General features: G+C 40.8%; 1 long non-coding RNA gene across 1 annotated transcript; it reads left to right on the top strand.

Moving 5' to 3' along the window:
* The first annotated feature begins 2,736 nt into the window (after positions 1 to 2,736).
* On the top strand, positions 2,737 to 5,549 carry LOC134203764 (uncharacterized). Its single transcript, XR_009977696.1, has 3 exons — positions 2,737 to 2,881; positions 2,941 to 4,135; positions 4,239 to 5,549. It is a non-coding gene; the product is annotated as an uncharacterized LOC134203764 (long non-coding RNA).
* The last annotated feature ends 15,647 nt before the right edge of the window (positions 5,550 to 21,196 follow it).

Here is a 21,196-nt window from a genome sequence, read left to right as displayed (position 1 = left end):
GGTCCTTAAACGATTGCGATTCTTGCTAATTCGGATATGTTCAAGACTTGGATAAAAGAAACTTTCCGGATCGTTGTAAACGGCAAAAACTGGTGCTGTTGCTTAAGCCCGGGAAGCCCCCGAAAGACCCGTAGGCGTACAGGCCACCGTTGCCGTTGCCGGCTACCGTTGAAGCAATTCGATCGGTAACGGATACAACAAGGATAGCGCTTGGTTTGAATAGAAGGGGTATTAGGTACTGTGCATTGATCACATTAGATATAAAAAAAAGCGTTTAACGCAAGCTGGGCAGCAATTTCTGACTCACTACATCGCTTGCAGGCTCCGAATTGTCTGTGTAAGATTCTGAAAAGTTATTTTCAGGATTGGGTCTTGTTGTATGATACCGATGCTGGCCAGCAGTCGATTCAGGCATCAGCAGGTGTTCCACAGGGATTGATCGGATCGGTTCTGTAAAATATCATGTATGACGGAGTATTACGTTTAAATGTCCCGACCACCGGCGTGAAAATAGACGGTAATGCTTGAGGTTACTGGCGACACTCTCGATGAAGTTGAACTTAAAGCTTCATATGCGATTAGCAGAGTCGAGGAATTTCTCAACTCAAGGAGGTTGGCGTTAGCACATCACAAGACGAAAGTAGTGGTGGTGCATAACAGCCAAGGGTTGCTCAGGAAGCTAAGATAAAGGTAGGGAGCTGCATAATTCCCAAGTAACCAAAAGTTCCTTCAAAAGTACGTTTTTCGATTAATCAGCTTGACTGAGCTGATTAAGTTCGGTGGCTCATGCGCATGTATTGCTCCGGTCGAAACAGACGCGATCTTCAATAGTTTGCAGTAGTCAACGAGCAAGTAAGTACAAGGCGTGTTTTTTAGTCGTCGCGAAGTAGTTAAGATATCGAATCAGACTTCGGGAAAATACGTTAGACACGCGTTGCCAATAGATTTCCTTCCCAACTAACATACTATTCCTATCCAGTGCGCTCATGGAGATGCAGAGGATTCCTCGATCTCTTATAGCAATGAGTGTCGAATCAAATTTTCTCCCCTTATCCTAATTGACTTGAGGACGTAGCCTTCATCGTTATTGGTCTTGAATTAAAGAAACTACGAAGCATGTACAGTAAGAATCAGGGACGGAAATCTTCGTTTTACTATCAGTTGCATCGATGCTCAGTAGGCAGCTTCGTCATTGATTCGTGTTTGTTTTGATCAGACGCTCGGCAATGCAGGCACGAACATCTCGCAGCATGCTGTCAAACTTCCATACCAAATTTACCGCTCGATCCTCAATAGCCGATTGATAATCGAGCGTAAAAAATGAATATCTGCCGGGGCTGAAATGAATATTTTGAATTGCGGTTGATTTACACCGATAAATGATGATTATTTTACTTTATATACTAAACAGATGCATATATTTTAGGAATCTGACTTCAAAATGTTGAATCCATGCACCGCAGTATGAAATGATATTCATATTTTGAGATTTCAAATTGAATATCAATGTGCCAAGCTGAAGATTCATTTTGACACCGCACAAAACAACGCTGACACCGAGAGTCGACGCTTGCTGCTGTTTGTGCACATGTCGTCCTATTCATTCGCACATTCAAATTCGGGAAGGACTAGCAACTTGTGTTAGATGTCAGCTGTTTGAGTGTAGTTGAAATGACCTTTTCTGTCCCTGGACTGAGAATAGCTTTCCAGTCCCGAGAAAACTATTCAATTGGCTGTGCATTATTTGTTGTTTCTCGTCCAATCACGACTAGCATTTACTATGTGTACAGTCAATCAAACTAAGCCAAGCTTATCAGCTTGACTGAGCTGAAGCGAAAAATGTACATTTATTTTGATTCCTTGGGGTGAAGTTCGTGAGTGGATTGAAGCACCTGGGCACGACGATAAGCTAAATTTTACGAGCAACGTCGTAACGAAAAAGACTCGGTGCATGTGCGGCGTGTCAAGAGAGCAGCCTCGTTACTCAAATGCCAAAACGCATGGGATACCGCAGTCAAAGATCGCTAAAGGCTAAAGGCTAATTCCAGATGTATTGTAGTGTAGATGTAGTGGCTGTTGGGTCCATATAAAGCATATCAACTTTCACCTTACACAGGTGTTGTCTGAACATGGCCGTTTTTAAAAAGTTTTTACATAGGTTTGGGTTCGCAGAATCTGCAGGCCAAGTTCCAGTTGGAATGTAGAGCAATTGAAGAAAAATAAGAAGAAGAAGAACAATCGGACTGTGTGTTCAGTTATAAAGAAAATGGTGTACCGAACCAAAATCTTGGCTGAATACAAGATAGATATGGTCGGGTTTCACATTTTGTCAACCCGAACCCGACCCGAACCCGATTTATAAATTCTTTTCAAACTCGGACCCGACCCGAACCCGGAATGAAAAATCTTATCAAACTCGAACCCGACCCGTACCCGACAATTTTTGCAGCCTAAACCCAAGCTGGACTTGAACTAATTTGTTGGCGGAGAACTCACACTAGATATTTTATATTTCTCTTTACACTCAAAAGGGTATAGGCCCAAACCATTGACGAATACATAGACGGATTGGTGGCCATTTTTTCGGGCACCACTATATACCCCTGGGGAGTGACGGATTCCAATTATTACAATCACTCGACCATTGAGAAGCCCCTCAATTCGAATCACGTCAGTTTGACAACAGTTGTCACTTCCATTTTGTTTACCACCTGTTTCTGATTCAATCGAGACGAGTGGACCAGCGAGAGAAGCGAAGAAATTGATTGCGGGAAACCTGATGCACCGAAAATTTTATGAGGGTCGGACCGAGACAAACGAATTCCTGCTTCTGTACCAAAAAGGACTATCGTGCCGGATAAGGCTCCCAGAGCTGGACTAGGTAAGTTTTTTTAGATCGTCAATAAAGTAATTTAGAATAAAAAACTTTTCTTTAAATAGGCTTTAATAAAGAGAAACCGGAAGCAGCTGTTGATCGACGCAAACCTAAATATAAGGTGGCATACTCCGACGGGCTTGTTTTGGAACCAATAAAGGGATTCAGGAATACAACATTTGCTTTACTACGACTACCGATGCAGAAGATTATGAGAACGCCGGCGCTCAGATCCTCCAAAGAAGCAAAATGGGAATATTGTCTCGCCAAATTCGGAAACTCGTCGAGAGCAGAAAATTAGTGAAACAGCTAATGAAAACAATATTCGCTAGATGCGCTCAATTTTCCGGCCATTTTCCTGTACGGATGTTTAGGCTACACCAGATCCCGATTCTATGCTTAACACATGGCCACTCCGATCATCATCCTCACGCATCATTGCACACCGCTGGGCATCATCATCAATCGCCAGTGTTTTTTCGCATCAGTGTCGGTCGGTACTGCTGTCAAAAAAATCAACTCAAGCAAAATTTTTCATAACGACGTATGTAACAAAAGTAAACAAAACGGGGTTTTTAATACAACGTGACAATCACACGCGGCTTTAAATAATACGCATCGATTTTACTGATTTTAGATCTTAAAATTCTTTAATTCGATCTTTTTGCGAATCGACGTATGTAAAAATTTCTATTTTTGAAGTCTCACTGTTACATACGTCGCTTTAACATATGGGAACTGAGAGCGACCTATGTAACAAAAAAAGCAAAACAAAACAAAACTGCAGTTGCGTCAATCGTGCAACTATGGAAAACCGACCAATGTACACCGACGTACGTGTAGCATACCGGTGTATGTATAATTTTATCGTTTTTCACAGTGAATTTGAATGAATTGAGCTTTGCTGTGAAGCACGCTTATTACGTGTCATGTAATGATGCATGCCAGCGGAAAAAAGTATTGAAAAAAGATTTAGTTTTAAAACAGTTTTAGAAAAAGTTTTGCCAACTTTCTGCAAAGGATTTCTCGAATCCTCATAGTTGTTACATACGTCGTTATGAAAAATTATGCTTGAACTCGCCTCGCACGGTTTGTACCGTTTGTACCGCGTTCGCACCCAGGATCTTTCGATTCGATATTCGCGGTACACCAGCCCAAAAGGACACATTGCTGAAACGATCATCGATCTAGGATAATCAGCCAAAAAGCTGTTTACAAAGACGGGTGGTTCGGATGCAGAACTCATGAGGAATCGTTTCTGTAAGTATTCTTCAACCCAGTCGGAATCGAATTTTATGTAGCCACCGGAACCGTATATACATTCTGATAAAAGTAAAAAATTGGTATGTCGGATCCATTCCAGCCATCGGAATTCCATTACTGGTTCCGAACACGAAAACCGCTTCACTCCATCGCCAGCGTCCTCGATCACCGTGACAGAAAAGTGCGGGTAGGAAGCACCTCTCCATTTCGTCAGCTGAACCAAACACCACCGCCGCCGCCTGCGGAACAGCAACGGATCAAAGTGACTGAAAACTATTTAAGTACAGTGCCTCGGATCGACAAAGAGGCTTTACAAAATCAACTAGAACCGTCTGAATTCCTCTGGCAACCATTTGCAGCATACGGACAGCGAAGATTTAACAAAGAAGGTAGCGTTTTTTCCACCCTCTGACTCAAGGAATCGATGCTGGAGAACGATCGTCATCAGAGCAGCAGGAACACAAGTTATTATCAATCGGGAGAACGTTCCAGTATTACGACATCTCATCAACCGCTTGACCATTTGATTATCATCGTCATAATCACAATCTGGCTGTCGTCTTCGGGGCCGCGATCAGGATATTTTGCGGATTTTATACACTAGACTATTGCTACCACCGCTAGTGTTTCAGCTTTTTGTTTGACACCCTTGATGGACTGTGTGGATGGCACAGCCGCTGGATTAAAGTTGCCCTTGAACGGAAAACAAGAAATGTGTACAGAGCAGACCGGTAAACCAATAGTTTATTCCAGTTGTCTCACTCCGTTAATCAGTGGCTTGCTGGTCGCCAGAAAGTTCATGGCGATGCTCTTCCAATTGATGTGCTAGTCGACGCAGTTGCGGGAATGGCGTTAGTGTACTTATGCTGGAATGCGGCTCTGATGAAAACCAGCTGGATCTGGTTGGTGCCAGACGTGCGTTCGATGGAAAATCGACGATCCTACGAACCAAAGCCACTAGTCAGCCGTGCGGGTCGGTTCCGATTTTCTCGTACTGGAAGTTTATTGGCCAACTGTACGATCGCAATCAAGGCTAGCGCTCACTCCGGGACGCCCGCCAGCATCCGGTGAATATGTAACTTTGCTGACCGCACTACTCATCTACTATTTTGACCATTTTGACAGCCTTTCCAACTGGTAATGCAGTAATCAGAGCAATTCCCCAGATGAAGAGGAAAAATATGACTCCAATGAAGTACGTAGAGAGGGCCTTAAATTCGTCCAGGTTCGAAGGTATTATAAATGTACAGTGCCGTTGAGCTACCCCAGAACAAAAGTGATTCGTAGAGTAAAGTAGATGAGAACTGGAACCAGTAAAAAGATTGCCACAGCACCTCAAGTTCCACCGTTTTTTTGAAGGTCTTGCATCTATTTTGAAGCATTAATCCTAATATAAGATTTAACATAATAGACTCTGAAACTTGATCTCGTCTTGGTCTAAAAGTTCCTGTGATTCATTGACCACACTAATCGTGACTCACTGATACGGCTCCGACCCGTTGTCACGATTAATATTTGGCTTTTATTTAGGCTTATTTCTCTTGTTTGTATTACCTGAATTATCCTCATTGTCTCATTTGGCTTATTTGTCTTAATCGTCTTGTTTGTCTTATTTGGCTAATTTTCTTGTTTGTCCTCATTGGCCTGATTTGTCCTCATTGTCTCGTTTGTCTTATTTGGCTTGTTTGTCTAAATTGTCTTGTTTGTCTTATTTGGCTTTATTGTCTTATTTTACAGACATATTTTATTTTATCAAATTGTAATATTTTGGATATAATTTATTCAACCGTCTAAGAGAAATTAAGTACTCTCTATTTAATTCCACTATTTAATTTTCGATATCTTTTCAGATACGTATTTCGACCACAGTTGTGGTAAAAGATATAAAAAGATATAAAAGATATCGAAAATTAAATAGTGGAATTAAATGGAGAGTACTTAATTCGTCTTAGACGGTTGAATACATTCCACTAAAAGAGCTTTATATATTTTTCCTATAATTTATTATTTAATCAGACTAAATAGCCTACTCATATCACATTTATTGTAATAAATATCAGTACATAAGTCTTCTCTGTTCAACTTGGTCCATGGCTCCACGGTCGCCAACCACGCAGACAACGGAGGGTCTGCAAATCGTTTTCCAAATTCCATTTTGGATACACAGATGTTGTCAAATATTTATAAATGGTGCTGATTATTGTAAGAATTCGATGTTTAGTTACGTTAAAGATTTTCGTTCGTATCAAAGATCAATTTACGAACCCACTTGTCACCAGGGATAGCACCGATCATTTTTAAGTTATGGAGCTGTTCATAAATTACAAAACGCTGTTGGGGAGGAGGTCAAGTCGAGTGTTACGATTCGTACAAAAATATTAAACCCTCCATACAAAAAGTGTTACGTGGGAGAGAGTAAGGTAGGGGGTCCAAAATCGGCCAAATTTAGCGTTACGTAATTTTTGGAGGAACATGGATATAGGTCACACACATTTATTAATCACGTTGAACAAAAATAATTATTCTTTTAACCCCAAATGCATTTTAAAACCGATTAATTTTTACCTCTCTTGATAGCCGTAATGATGCTGTAGTCTCATACTTACTTTAGAATATATTTCAGCATTTTTCAGTTGTGAAGACCCATAAATGTTTTCTCATGAAAAGGTGGTCATGCCAGCCACATAATATACACACGATCACTTGGCTCAGAAATCTCGAGGTTTAAAAAATCGTTTATTGAGGCTGATTTGCGAAGCCAATTAGAGAAAAGTCAAGAGTAAGTTTTCATCAACGGATACCATCTTCAAAATGCAAACTTTAGGTTCATCAAAATCAATATAACCAGCAACAACATTAGAGGCATCTATATCGTGCTTCTTCCAAACTTCACTAGGAGTTGCACAGCGATAGCAAATTTGATTTCTAACATTTCGTCTGCCGTTCGGCTTTGCGAATTCAGCATGACGACGACTCAAATGTGCACAATTAGGACATCAATCTGCAGCACAACGAGGACGATCATTATGACGACTCTATGCAGCACGACCGTAACGACAACGATGACCATGACGACGACTCAAATGTGCACAATTAAGACATCATTATACAACACGGACAGGAGACTCTATGGACCACGACCGTGACGACGAACATGTTCACAACCAGGACATCATTGGGCAACACAAACAGGACGACTCAAATGTTCACAATAAGGACATCATTATGCAGCACAACGAGAACGATCATTATGACAACTGTATGGACCACGACCGTGACGACGACGCCAATGTTCACAACCACATCATTGGGCAACACAAACAGGACGACTCAAATGTTCACAATTAGGACATCATTATGCAGCACAACGAGAACGATCATTATGAAAACTGTATGGACCACGACCGTGACGACGACGCCAATGTTCACAACCAGGACATCATTGGGCAACACAGACAGGACGACTCAAATGTTCACAATTAGGACATCATTATGCAGCACAACGAGAACGATCATTATGACAACTGTATGGACCACGACCGTGACGACGAACATGAGCATGACGACGACGCCAATGTTCACAACCAGGACCGGTTGCTTCCGTTTCCTTATTGAGTAAGGATATAACGTCGGCCGCTTCTTTCTGCTTCAGGTAGGACACGAGATTATGCAGTGGACGCGTCTGAACGCTGGCATCATCCGACGATGCTACCGATGACGTCGATCCCGGCAGGCCGAGGAAGATTGCGTGCGACGATGACGTCGATATGCGCTTCTGCACATCTTCCAACTTGGGTTGATCGAGGCGTAGTCGCTGAGTAATACGAAGGTGGTGTTTACCTTCCTCGTCCTTCATCAGGCTGTCCACTATTTCGTTGTCTCCGTCCGTTAGGTGCAACTTGGCGGGGAATAGTGAACCAACCCAAATTCTGGTCGTCGGGGTAGCTTTACCGTATCCTATCTTGCACTGGAACCATGTCCAACGTTTGGTAACGAACAATTAAAAGCAAAAGCATTTCCAGTTCCTGCCGAAACGAACCGAAACTACGTTGCAAAGGTGAGGGAGAAAAACAAACAGACAAACTGTCAAAACGTCAAGAGGGGTAAGTCAGCGCTCGTAAAATATTTATGTAATTCGTCACCCACGAGGGGTATTTTCTTCAAAATGAAGAAGAAGACATGGTGCCCGATTTTCTGATGGCTTTGTACCGGACATTTCGGTCTATGTATTCGTCAATGCCCAAACAACGAACAAGCCTTAAAATAACCAGAAGTGAACAAAAAAATATTCAATATTTTATTTCTTAAACTCGTACCCGACATTTTATCATCTCACAAACCCGTACAAAAGATATTTTAGTTACTAGATAAAGATTGTCGCTTCGGTTCCCTTTGTACTGCTGTCCGGAACATGTTGGGTACCAAGCTGTCAAATCGTATGGATTTTCCTTCTTTGACATTTAGCTCCCCTATCATAGCCGGCAAAAGATGTTCCGGATAGCGACTACAGCCACAAACTTTATCTTGTAACTAAAACATCTTTAACCCGTACCCGATCTTAACAAGAAGGTCGCTGGCTATCATCATATACTCAATGTACATGAGTGCTGGGGAATTCCTTTTATTCTAAATCTGTTGATCCATTGCTTCTTGGCTTCACGAATAACGTATCGTGGTAGCGGGAGGGGGGGGGGGGGGGCTTTTAGCCGGGCGTTACAATCCATACAAAATAAACCTCTCATACAAAAAGGTTTACGAGGGAGGAAATTGTAAACGAATTCTAATGGCCATGGTTACATTTTTTTTTAGTGAACCTCCCACGGGAAAAGCATTTCATAATAAGCCGCTAGAAAATATAAGAGAAGCTGTTTGAGCCGCATCTCATTGGTGAATAGATGCTCACAAACCTCCTCTCTAGCCAGTGGGGCGTCGTCTTAGGTCCGTTGAGAGTCCCATCCGCACCCCACATATGAACTGGGCTAGTGTGCTTTAAGTAATCGGTCGCCGTTTGTAAGGCCTGCTTGCGAATTCGAAGAAGTTTAACAGAGCCCACAGTTCAATCAAAGGTAATTGCCTATTTCCGGGGATTAAACCACCCGACTTGGACGTTAATTTACAATGTTATGAAAACTCATATGTGAATATGTACGTTATGTGGAAGATATTGATTTGGAAAATGTATTGGAGGTAACCACTTTTCCTTCGATGGGACTCGAACCCATGACCCTACAGTACGCTAGACTGGTGCTTTTAACCAACTAAGCTACGAAGGACCTCCGTCGGCCTTCGCAACCTAGCGGCTACTGAACGAGCTCGAGATTCCCAAATTGGACGCATAGTCAAATCACTCGCAATCCATTTATCAAGCCAATACTTCCACATGTGTATTGTACACGTCCACATTAGAGGAGCGTGAGTATTTAGAATGTCTGGCGGCTATACACGGTAACGGTACTGATAAAGTGAGGTTGTGTAAGCTATTTGCCAGTCAGTCGTCAAGCTCACACCCGACCGCCTATGCGGACTATGCGTCCAATTTGGGAATCTCGAGCTCGTTCAGTAGCCGCTAGGTTGCGAAGGCCGACGGAGGTCCTTCGTAGCTTAGTTGGTTAAAGCACCAGTCTAGCGTACTGTCATGGGTCATGGGTTCGAGTCCCATCGAAGGGAAAGTGGTTACCTCCAATACATTTTCCAAATCAATATCTTCCACATAACGTACATATTCACATATGAGTTTTCATAACATTGTAAATTAACGTCCAAGTCGGGTGGTTTAATCCCCGGAAATAGGCAATTACCTTTGATTGAACTGAACTTGAGTTGCGTGCTCTTGCCTACGCAATGCGGTCGGGTCTGAGCTTGACGACCGACTGGCAAATAGCTTACACAACCTCACTTGATCAGTACCGTTGCTGATGAAGAATGCGTATAGCCGCCAGACATTCTAAATACTCACGCTCCTCCAATGTGGACGTGTACAATACACATGTGGAAGTATTGGCTTGATAAATGGATTGCGAGTGATTTGACTATGCGTCCAATTTGGGAATCTCGAGCTCGTTCAGTAGCCGCTAGGTTGCGAAGGCCGACGGAGGTCCTTCGTAGCTTAGTTGGTTGAAGCACCAGTCTAGCCTACTGTAGGGTCATGGGTTCGAGTCCCATCGAAGGGAAAGTGGTTACCTCCAATACATTTTCCAAATCAATATCTTCCACACAACGTACATATGTATTCACATATGAGTTTTCATAACAGAGCCCACAGTTTGCACCCCCTTACTCTATAGCAGATTTCATAAGGAAAACAGTTCCAGTCAGGCTACGCAACCCATAATTCAATACCAAATTCTCAAAACGACTTATCTGCTCTACCATTTCATAGCCCATTTTACGATGGAAAGAGAATTTTAATACGCCCAAAGCATAATTTATTGAGGACGATGTTTTTGATGTAGAATTACGTCTTTCGGTAAGATAGGGGGTAATTCCAAAGTTTTAAATTTGTCACAAAAAGAGGTCAGGCCAATAACTCAGTCGTTTTTTAACGGATGTCGGAGGTTTTTGTATGAATCGATTAATAAACTATTTAAGATTATATACAACTATTGTAAACAATTGATTCAATGCATTAAACTATTGAAAACAAAATAAAATTCGTCAGCCAATGTTGAAATTGCACTTTAAGGTCACTACTGACGGAATCCAAGTTTAAAAGTGCTCGCGTTTTCGGGGGCACACCACTCGATACGGAAGCAACGCACAATTGTCATTTTTATTATTTCACGCATGCTGCGACGCAGCAAAGCTAAATCAACAAGAATGACAGTTGTGCGCCGCCTCTGAATCGAGTGATGTGCCCCCGAAAACGCGAGCACTTGGAACTTGGATTCCGTCAGGAGAGACCTTAACAGTAAATTGCCTACATTTCGACTATTAGCTATCCGGCATAAACATGCATAAACTGTTGATGATCAAATTCCATATCTTCTATCGCACTATACGTAATTCTTCGTTCAATTTGCGGTCGTATTTTTGATACAATCCTTTGCTTTTTTGTCTTCATTATAAGCAGACTCAGATATAATACGAATTAATGTTTTCTATCGTTACCATCAGATTTATGGTCCATATACAGTTTAGAATTATGGCGTGATTATAATGAGACACCCCTATACCTGAACCTTGCGGACTGCGGAGTGAAGTCAGCCCTTACCAAATAATCCCGATGCTGTCATTGATTGTGATTCGTAAATCGTGATTGCGTGAAGAAAAACAGTGTTTGGAGTGTTTATAATTTAAATTTATGGTCTAAAGTGTCGCCATCGATTAGCTTGTGAGTTATATTTTGCGAAACAGATGAAATTCATTACATTTTGATGGGATTAGTTGTGAAAACTTCTTTTGAAAAATCCAAACTGGTTGAAGAAGAAAGATTCGATGCTCTAGAACGAACCAAAAAGGAGGATAGTTCCTTGGAAGAGAAAACTTGTTTCAAGCATTGTGAATGTGTTCGTGTCGCGAAGATTGCTCTCTCGCAGAAAAGCGTAACAAAACAGAGAGCTGTCAAAAAATCGTGTTGTGCTTTCTTATTGGACACCGAAATGTGTAGAATCGTTACTAGGGTGTTCCAAAATTTTGTAATTTTGACAATGATTTTTGGTGAAAAAAATATTTTCAGTCGATATAAATAATCGTATATGCGATTTTTAGATTTTAAAGTGACTGCCAGAGTAACTGTGAAATGTGACGTGACAAAAACATCAATATTTAATAGCCTATTTTGATTACGAAATTTATTATTTTATTCTCTTGTTCTTAAATAAAAATAAGAATGATGTGTGATCTTTGACATCAACTTTGATTGTAGTTCGAATAGGTTATTAGATTGTAATATGTAATGCAAATATTAAACATTTCAGCGTTGCTTACGAAATTATTTCAATAAATTTCGAAGTATCATTTTTTTTTATCAGATTGCACGAATCGTATTTTTGTTTGCCTCTTTCTGATATCTTTGTAACACCCTGCTCAACACCCATCGCGTGAAAATGGTAGCAGAACATTCTGTAGCATGATATAGAATACAAAAAATATTGGATTATTTGGTTAATTTTGTGTGCAAAAGTTGTCGTGAATATAATCGTAAGTGGAATTGTTGAAATCCGTGCTTTTAGTATTAGAAAATTAAATGGTCTGTTGAATAATGACAATGCAAAAACAAATACGTTCGCAGAGAAGCAATCCGGTCGATCGACCTTCATGTTAATGACTCTTGGCCAGTGAGAGAAGTAGCAAGAGAAGACACTGCTATTCACCTTATATTTGGAAGAAAAACGTTGTTTAGTGTTGCAATACAATCATTCCTTCCCGAAGGAACATTATCCGGATGGTGTTACCTTTCTGAGTGAGCACGGGAATGAGCACCACTAGGCCCCGTCTGGTGCACACGAGGAAAATCCAGCCCACATCTTCGCCATCAAAGCGAGCAAAAAGCAGTCCCACGAAGAAGACTCTTCCGCTTCGCCGACTGGCAGCAGCAGCCCCAGCGGCGGCAGTGTCTTCAGTATGGCCGAACCGGGTGGCGACGTAACGACGATGGCATCCATCGGAGAGCTGGCGGAAGCTGGCGAGCATCCGCCATCAAAGTTTACGGAAGCGGATCTGCAGGCTATAAAGTTAACGAGTGACACGTTGAAGGTAAGATTCTGCTGACGCTGGGCTGATAAAAGCATAATATGAGTGAAGGACGGTGTGACATTTTTATTGATTGGGGATTTCTGAGTGTATCTGCGTGGGTGTGGGAACTTTCCTTCGCCAAAAGAGCAGGGCTGGCAGCAAATTATCGCAATTTAGTCATAATAAAAAAACATCATTAAAAAAAATGAATCAGTCACTTGAAATTATTTGATAGGAAAAAACTAGCAAACTAATGAGATATCAAAATAGTTTACGGCTGAGTATTTAAAATATTTATCGAAAAGTTCTGATCATTTCAACAGAAATTGACTCTTTTACAAATAAATTGTATCAGGATTTAATGAATAATTTTGCCTTTCTTTGAAATCTAATATTAACAGCCTGAGCTCACTGACTATGTACTAGGGGCAGTAGGGGCAATATGAACATACGGGGCAATATGAGCCACCCTCATTTTCAGCTTATTGACAAGTTTTATCATGTAAAAGTTATATGATCTTTAAGAGGATGCTCCACATATGCATATGCATCAACGTGAAAACCGCATTAAAATTCAATTCAAACATGAAAATACACTTGAAAATGTAAATTTTCGCTGCATAGGCAAAATTATTATAAGATTTCAAGTTTATAAATAAGGTTTTGACACAAAACTGATTAAAATACTGGTCAAAAATACACCACAATCAAAAGATATATTAAAATTGAATATTGTGCACACATGTTTATATTGATACAAATCTGAATTTATCATAAAACTTTTTTTCCCAAAACCAGTCTCTATGGGGCAATATGGGCATACCTGCATAGAACAAGATATCTGGCCTTAAAATGCGAACAAGTTCAAATTTCAGTAGTCAAATACAAGAATATTATCATATATGTAAGATTCATTACGGAAAAATTACAACAGCGCATTACTGCGATAGAAACAGAAAAAATGACCATTGACCAATTGAAATGTGGCTGTTCAAACGGTGAAGAGTGGCAAATCAGTTCAGTCCGCTGTTGTGCAGTTTTTTCATTATATTTGGTATGGAATACTCACAACTGTTGTAGGAATATCATATTCTTCCATATTACGATACTTTTTTCGCCTAAATAAAGGTTTTGGAAGCGTGGCCCATACTGCCCCAAATGGTGGCTCATTTTGCCCCGTATAGTCGGGAACACACATTGGAATCAATACATTTTAAAAAGTGCATTCCAACAATTTCCAAACGCATTTTTCGTCATTCATCGACGTAATATAAAAGGTAAAATTCTCTAGCATAAGTCAACTACATTTGAACGGTGTTTTTTGAGCTTTTCAGCGCTTTTCGGAACGATTTCCTTAGGTGGCCCATATTGCCCCGATCACCCCTAAATGATAATTAAATTATTTTTATAGCGTACCTCAAACACCGAACTGTTAGAAGATCTGTAGGAAAATTGCAGTGATGCAAGTCTACCATATACATCAATATATACATCCCATTAATTAAGCTTAGTTACTGTAATGATTTATTGGTAAATGACTCGGACTATAACTAAATGATCGGCACCATCCCTGCTAATAGCTTTTAGAAACTAATTTAGGGATTATTAAAGTTTGATGGCAACAATTAGAGAAATACTCTAACGTGTAAGTCTTAAGCTTTGTAACAATACCTTTCATAATATAAGAAGCAAAATAAAAATAAGGTTTTTCTAAACAACATATAACAGTACCAGCCCTGATATTGTAGTTAAATCGTGGAGTAGTAAAATGAGTACACTGGGAGGGGCTATCACGGAGCAAAGAAAAGTAAACAATATTGACTCATGTCGTATCCTATGGCCTCGTGATGCTGATTGCGGTTTTCTTTCACCTCACCTTAGGGGCCATGAACTTATTACGTCGACATTCAGTGGGGAGGGGAGCTCAGTCATTTTCTTACGTTCCTTACGCAAGGGAGGTGGGTTTAAATCCGGTTCATTATGTTATTAGCGTTCCGCCTCGAATAGATTGTGGCAGCACAACATTCGTGAGACATTCGCTATTTGGTGCCTTCAGTTTCTTCAATTTTGCATCATTATGGTGTGAAAAGCATTGCTTGATAAAAAAAACGGATGATGCGGTGTGTACCAAATCGCTTCGTTTCCAAACCGATGGGATTGTGGTTGGGAAAAAATCAATATTTATTCTAGTGTCGTTGAAAGGTACAACATTTCTCTCCTAGATATATGTTTGGTGTGAATGATTTAGTAGATAATCATCGTATACTGAACATTGAAAAATATACAGCAATTGAAGGATGAGTCATAAGATAACTCATGTTCAATTGACCTTTCCCGTCAAACATTATATTTCGTTTTATTGTGTCAGTCAATTCTTTGATTGTAATTTTATCTAATTTCAATTTAATTTTAATTTATATTTATGTTTCACTTTCTCAGAGATCCCATATTTTTGAAGGCTATATTTTAAAAATCAAGAACAAAAACTAAAAAAAGTGCTGCACATGTAAACCAGTCTGAAGGAATAAGATTTTTTGTTTGAAATTTAAAAAATAGTTAGAGGCGTCAAAAAATATAGGTTCTTCGGGGAAGTTGACGTTGCAAAATTATAGAATCGATTGAGCGAATTAAATTTTTCAACGGGAAAAGTGAATTCTACATATAATTTGTTTCACTTACACTGTGTTGTCAACACAAGCAATTCGAGTAAGTGGATTCAAATTATTTATGGGAGGATACATTAACTGCCGTTATACACATAACTGTCCCATGTATATAGGGAATCCCAGTAAACATGGGACAAATATGCGTATGACGGCAGTTAATTACTTGACGAAAAAAATGGGCAATTTTCAAACCCCCTCCCGCTATTTCACACTTTTTGTATGAAGCATCCAAAAATTTTATATGGATTGTCACACTTCAAGCAACCCATCACTCCCCCTCCAAGCGTTACGTAATTTATGGATGTTTCCTATATCAACAAACAATTTTTAAGCAAAAATTTATTTTGTCAATAGGAAAATGCGAATAATTTATTCGAATTCCGATTTTCTTCAAATTTTAGTAGGGGGAAAGACGGCTTTGGCAGGGTTTGTTCTATTATTGTCAGGGGGGTTTTTGTCGACCAAATTTTATGAAATTTGGCCACAATATTCTTTGATATGCAAAGAATGTTTAGGCCAAATTTGAGCATAGTCAGTCATAAAAAAAACCCTGCCAATAATAGAACAAAACCTGCCAAAGCCGTCATTCCCTCTACATTCAAAGTTAATTGCCTATATGCCGGGTATTAAGCCACCCGGAGTGGAAATTAATTACTATGTCTGAAACTTGATTATGCATATGTACTACATGTGATAGATTTAGTTCGGAAAAGGTATTGGAGGGTAACCGCCTCTTCGGTGGGCTTTGATCCCACGACCTCAGTTTGCTAGACAGGTGCTTTCCCTACTAAGCTACGAAGGACCTTCGTCGTCCACCGCAGCTTAGCGGGTGATTCTTGTTATTCTTGTTATACTCAACGTATCCCCGGGCCGTGGCCAATCTACGTTGAATAACACTGCTGGCTTAAATTTTCAACGTGCCGTTTACTATATTGAACTCATGAAATCAATGTGAACTCGACTCGTGGAAAACTTATTCCAGGTTATCCGAGGCTTGTGATAGACCCTTTATCACAACGGACCTTTCCATCCACTGACTGGTAGGCTCGAGCGTCCCGTCCTCTGCTTCAGACCCATAAGGGGACTAAAACAGTTCAGTTTCAGGGTATTAAACTTGTAAGAGAATAGAGGATAGAGGAGGAGAGTGTGGAGCGGCTTATTGTCCGCTTCCGGTTCTAGCGACTGCTATGGAACCTATTATTAGAGTTGTTTGTCGAGATAGAAATGGTTGTGATTATACACATGATAGATATTCTGATAGTTTGGAATCGCTTCGATAGAGTTCGAAATAGTTAAGAAACCTTCCAGATGTTTTATATGTTTGAAGGGAAATGATTGAAATCCGTTTGCCGAAGTAGCTGTGTAGATTGATTTGATAGAGATTCGTTTGGGATTAGAATAGAATGTGGATCAGGCGGGAGAGAGGGTAATGGGTCCGGATTTTCATCCTCCTGTCTGTAGGGCCGACGCTGTATCCATTCGATCGCCAAACTATTCTTCCTGGCGGTCTGTTGGTTTCGCTTCTCTGTTTGCGCCTCGATCGTTAGTCCGTTGCTTGTCTTTGCTTCTTTTCGTTCGTTCCTCGTTCGCTTCTGTCTGATCCCTTCGGCCTTAACGTGCAATCCTTTTCGTTTTTTTCTCTAGTCCTTCCTTTCAACTCGTTTCATCATTTTGCGGGTGTTTGAGTATGAAAATAGAAATAATAAAGATAAAGATGATGTGAATGAGATTGATGAGATTGGTTGATATAAAGTTATAAAGTATGTTCTTGTTCATTTCAAAAGCATACAACAAGTTTTATTTCGTGTTCGTTTATTTAAATGTGTCATAGTTTATCTTCTAGCTGTTTAAGACCATCTTATTTCCTCGTTCAGTCGCTGTCAGAGAATCCTGCAAAATCTGTCTCCTCATCTTGTTCAAATCCGTCAAACCAGGACTCGTCCGATGAGTCATTCATTGTTGGGATTTCAATTTGTGTGTTGTCATAATTTCCTTCGGTAAGTAGTTCGTGTGGTACTTCCTCCTGACAAAGGGGAAGATTCCTTGTAGCAAATTCTCGAAATCGCTCTCGGTTCTGCGCAAGTTCGCGTAACTCCTCAGAGGTGACTCTTGTGCATATCATATCCTGTTCAACACACTTCTCCCATGTGTAGCAGGGACGGCCGAGTTTCAATGGTCCGGGAATATTATATTCGGAGGCTATTTTTAATAGTTCATTTTCGTCCATCCGTTGTAGGTGCGCCCAATAGAGCAATCGCGCCATCCTGAGCTTTCGGTTTATGGTGTGACCTTCTAAAGCCTGACTGATGTCAACTGATCCTATGTCTTCCTTGATTTGTTGTAGTGCTACTGGATCTTCGGCGCTGCACCAGAGACTATGAGCAGCTCCATTTCGCGCAGTTTGTCTCGGTTGCGCTTAGTCAGTGTTGATACTCGTAGACCGTAGAACACTATCGGGGAAATCACTGTGTGGTATAAGCGTTTTCTGGTGGCCCAGTTCAAGCTATTCTCATTTACAAAGGTGAGCAATGAATGATATATCTTTATAGCTTTCTGCACTCGATCTGCTATAGTTTCTCGCCTGTTCAGCGAGCTGGTAAGGTAAGCTCCTAGATACCGCAGTTTTTGCACAACATTGATCTCATACGGACCATAGGTGACTAGACGGGATGATGTGGGTCGCGAATGAGTACTTCCGTCTTTCTCACATTCAGTTCCAGTCCGAATTCGTGCAAACACGGCTTTAAGGTCTGAGGGAAGCTCTCTCGCGGTAGAACGCTATTTTCGTACTAAAATGTCTATAACTCGGAATTGGGAACGAATTTCGCTTAACCCAACTGACAATCTCTTTGAAATTTACCAAGGAATGTCCCTACAAAATTTCATGGACTTACTATTTCACAAATTTGAATTAAGCTCTAAATACTAAGCTTTTGTACAACTGAAATTTTTGCTTCTCAGTACCTCTCTCCGATGATTTGAGGCACAAAGGAACCGAATTTCGCAAAACCCAACTGACAAAAGTTTTGAATTTTTCCAACGATCATTTTGATGTAATAAAAAGTATATGTCACCACAATAAATTTTGCAGGAAGCTCTTTTTACTTCAACCAAGTTTTTTAAATTTCATACAAAAGTTACCATTTCGGGAGAGCAGCCAACAGCATATTTTCTTGTGGCGCACGGCAGGAAAGGAGTGATGAGAGCGATAGAAAGTCCGTCAACTTTGTATCTAGCGTGACACTAGAAAAAAGCGTATTCCTATTTGTGAACACGAGGATACCAAATATATAAATTGAAATCAAATATGGGAATGAGATGAGATAAACAATTGAAAATAAATAAGACAACTAAGACAAATCAAACAAATAAGCCAAATTAAACAAATAAGACAAATAAGACAAATGAAGCAAATAAGACAAATAAGACAAATAGGACAAATAAGACAAATTCCTTCGGAAGTTCCTCCAGGAATTCCTTCGAAAGTTCCTCCTGGAATTCCTAAGGAAGTTCCTCCAGGAATTTCTAAAGAAGTTCCTTCAGGAATTCCTAAAAAAGTTCCTCCAGGAATTCCTTCAGGAATTCCTCCGGATATTCCTCCAGGAATTCCTTCGGAAGTTCCTCCAGGAATTCCTTCGGAAGTTTCTCCAGGAATTCCTCCTGAAGGAGGAATTCCTGGAGCAACTTCCGACGGAATTCCTGGAGGAACTTCCGAAGGAATTCCAGGAGGAACTTCTGAAGGAATTCCTGGAGGAACTTCCGGAGGAGTCCCAGGAGGAACTTTTGAAGGAACTTTGGAAGGAATTTCTGGAGGAACTTCCGAAGGAATTCCTGGAGAAACTTCCGAAGGAATTCCTGGAGGAACTTCTGAAGGAACTTCTGGAGGAACTTCTGAAGGAACTTCTGGAGGAACTTCTGAAGGAATTCATGGAGGAACTTATGAAGGAATTCCTGGAGGAACTTCCGAAGGATTTGCTGGAGGAACTTCCGAAGGAATTCCTTTAGGAACTTACTTTATTTTTCTTCTTAGTCTTATCTATCTTATTTGTATTATTTGTCTTATTTGTCTTACTTACACCAGCACCACTGTTATCACCCAAATTCTTTTCAAAGCTTGTGTGGAAACCTTGTACAGAAATCCTCTTACGATATTTTCTAATGTTGTTCTAGAAACGGCTCATGTTTTCATTTTCCAAAACCAGCTGGTTTTTGTTTATTTTGATTTTCTCATTGCGTGATTGGTCTGCGCTGCTGCTATTCTCTCGCCGAACCACTGCATGAGTGATAAATTTGTTCCGCATTGTTGCCAATTCCTTTTGTTCTCCGTTTACGGCAAATTCTCAAGCAATTGTAAACTGCATAATGATGAAATCATTTTGGCGACACTGACAGCGTCATTCTGGCGGGCTGAATTGGGCAATTTTCTCTCTCAGAGAGTGCTACCACGTGCTTTTTTAACGGAAAACCCTTCCCTCAGACCTTAACAATGTTAGTAGGCGGGTGATTTGCGATGGGTCGGTTAGAATGGCCAAGATGTCATCGGCGTATACTCTAAGGCATGGTAGACGAATTCGGCCTTCCTGCGCTAGAAACAATTCTGGCATTTGTTGTTGCAGACGTGAGAGTGCTTGATGTAGCAGGTGTACGAACAATTTTGGTGACAAAGGGCAGTTTTATACCCTTTACTTTGTTGAATGTTGCTATCCTCTGACCCAGAGTCTCTTAATTCTCGTGTATACATGGATGAGACAGTGTGCCATGAGCTACAAAAGCTCACGTAGCACGGATTCAGTGCGACGAGAGAAGCTAGCGCGCGCATAAAATAACTGAGTGAGCGTGTCTCAATGTACGTCTCATGAGACTCATCTCATGCGCTAGGAATGCATAGCTGGCGTTACTTAGGCGACGATTTTATTGAATGAAAATTTCCCGCCCAAGCTATTTTACGCACCTTCGCTGTTGTTTGCAAAGATTTGCCATGGCAAACAGCGCATGAGCTAATCGCATTGAGAAGTCTCAATGCGACTCACCAATGTAAATGTGAGGTACACAAGCTTTGTGAGACTCGCGTGCGCTAAATTTTATGTGCGCGTAGCAGTCGTTGCTCAATCTCATCCTTTTTTGTACGCGTGCATGATGTCTGCTCTGACCAAACCATTGCAGGGATGTCTGTTCCGTTAGACATGTTGATATGATCCGGTTGATTAGATAGACTGGGACGCCTAGGTTTAGGAGTAGTTGCGGGACTTTGTGCAAGTTGACTGTGTCAAAAGCCTGCCGGATGTCTAAAGATACGATGTAGGTGGTTCTGCCTTTCCTCCAGCGCTCATCGAGTATTTGCCTAACGATGAAAATCTGGTCTTCTGCTGATCTGTTAAGGTGGTAAGCATACTGATAGTTCGGAACATCTCCTAAATATGATTCCATTTTCTGTAGCAGGAATCGTGAGTACAATTTGTAGATTGTTTGGCACAGCGTTATCCGGCGATATTCATCTGGTCATGTTGGCCGTTGTACCTTTGGGATTGGTATTTGAATGGTTTCTATCATACCCGGAGGGACGTTGTTGTTTTCCCATATCATTCGTAGCAGTCCATGCATCTCCCTGAAGAGCTCTTCGCTGCCATAGCGGAGAAGTTCCGGGCGAATCCCGTTTGTTCCTGCGGCTGTGTTGTTACGTAGAGTCAATACTAGTCTTTGTACATCCTGTAGTGTGGGT

Source organism: Armigeres subalbatus, unplaced genomic scaffold (assembly GCF_024139115.2).
Source record: "Armigeres subalbatus isolate Guangzhou_Male unplaced genomic scaffold, GZ_Asu_2 Contig210, whole genome shotgun sequence".
Classification (NCBI taxonomy): Eukaryota; Metazoa; Arthropoda; class Insecta; order Diptera; family Culicidae; genus Armigeres; species Armigeres subalbatus.
This window is presented reverse-complemented; position numbering and strand designations above follow the sequence as displayed.